Source organism: Molothrus ater, chromosome 10 (assembly GCF_012460135.2).
Source record: "Molothrus ater isolate BHLD 08-10-18 breed brown headed cowbird chromosome 10, BPBGC_Mater_1.1, whole genome shotgun sequence".
Taxonomy (NCBI): Eukaryota; Metazoa; Chordata; class Aves; order Passeriformes; family Icteridae; genus Molothrus; species Molothrus ater.
Window position 1 is genome coordinate 24,023,419 of NC_050487.2, and position 1,957 is coordinate 24,025,375.

Consider the following 1,957-nt stretch of genomic DNA (forward strand, 5'->3'; position numbering starts at 1 on the left):
ACGGGTGAAGAGAAAGCACCCGATGAGAAGAAAAGGAGCAAAACTCTCCCCCCAAAGAGTTGAAATCGCAGCAAGTGGCGAAGCGAGTTCGCAGAAAAACAGACATGAGAAAGTTTACTTCTCACAAGATAAAAAACTGACGTGGTTAGAAAGTCATCTCACAATTGGTGCCAATCATTTGACGTTTTCAGACCTACCCCCAGCCCACACTCTCATGAGAGTCCTTCATTTGGGACAATGGGGGAGGGGGGAAATGAGAGACACAACTCATTTCCAGGCAATTTCAGTCTATACCCCCGTTCGGAACTGTTCCGCAATGGCTGTCGCGGACAATTACAGCCTCTCAAAGCACTTTTTTTTTATTTTTCCCCCCCCCGGACTGCTCCACTCCAACAGAATTGTGCAATATAGACCTATTTACCTTCCCAACCCTTCCCCCCCCTCCGGACACTTCACCAGCATGAACAAGCCGAACTACTTGACCTCAGCTTTTAAATCGCGATAAATCAGCTGCCACATCGTCTCTAACAAATTTAACAAATTCGTGCCCAGCCCCTCCCCCGAGCCAGCTCGAAGGTGTTCGGTAAAAGCATCACTCCTGCCAAGCGCCGCTTCCCTCACGGGGACGGCGGAAAAAGAGCCGGAGACGGACAGAAAAGCTTCCTTATTAACAGCCGATTAAATCTGATAGCCACAAGCCCTGTCAGTGACAAATCTGGGGCTTTTTCAAAGCCTGAGGAGCCAGACTGCACCCTTGTCACCCTCTTTCCAAGTCACAGAATCCCAGAATATTCCGAGCTGGAAAGGACCCACGGGGATCATCGAGTCCAGCTCCTTTAAGCGAATGGCCAAACGTTAAGAGCTTTCTTGGGATTTTTCTCTCACCCTTCAAGCATCAAAGCAGCAGGCAGAGCCAGGGATAGAAGGGTCCCTCTCTAAGCAGATTAAAGTCGGGTCTCTCCGCTACCCAAACGCGGCCCTGAACTTTCCCGTCCTCCGGTCCGCGGGGCTCCCTCAGGGCACGGCGGGAGCCCTTGGGCTGCACAGCCCCTCGGGAAGCCGCTCCTCGGAGCCCTGTGCCAACAGCAGCCGGGACGGAGCCGCCGTGCCCGGAGCCCTCAGGGGGACCCTCAGCGGGGCAGCCCGGCCCGGGGAGGGAGAGGCGCTACCGCCGCTTCTGCTCCCTCCGGCCCAGGGGGAAGTGGGGAAATGGGGCGCGGGGCAGAACCCGCCGGTCCCCCAGCACCTCCTGCCATCCCCTCGGCAGCTCCCGCCTTCCCCCTCAGCGCCTCCTCCTCAGCACCCCGAGCCTTTCCCCTCAGCGCCTTCCCTCCAACATCATTTGTCTCGCCCTTAGCACCTTCCTCTCAAAACTCCTAATCTCCACCTCAGCATCCCTTGTCTCCCCTCAACTCTGCCAGCACCTCCGTTTTCGCCATCAGCACCGTCCCCTCAGCACCCCCTGCCCGGGGCAGCCCCCTGAGGGCACCTCCTCCGCCGCGAAGCCCCCCCAGCCCACGGCCCTGAGGCGAACCGCCATCGCTTCCTCCCGCCGAGCTCGTACCTGCTCGTCCCGGCGGCTCCGTGCCCCGGCGAGGCGGCGGCAGCGCGGGCGGCTCCGGCTGCTGTAGAAGCTCGGCGGCTTCCACACTCGAAAATGGCGCCGAAACGGCGAACTCGAACCGAAATTCGTTAGAAAAGCGCGGGGCAGGCTGGGACGGGAGGGGCCGGGCCCGCGGGTTTGAACGGCACCGCCGCCCCCGCCCGCCATCTTGTGTTCGTTACAGCAGGGAGGGGAAAGCGCCCAGATAATCCGCCGGGAGCGGCTTTTTCTGGGCAGAGACGGAGGGGTGGGAGACATTAGGGGGTGAGGGCGGCGAGGTAACACAGCCTGGCGGCCGTGCCGGCGGAGAAAAGGGTTAATTTTAATTTTAGAAATAGGTCAGTGGGCGGCGCT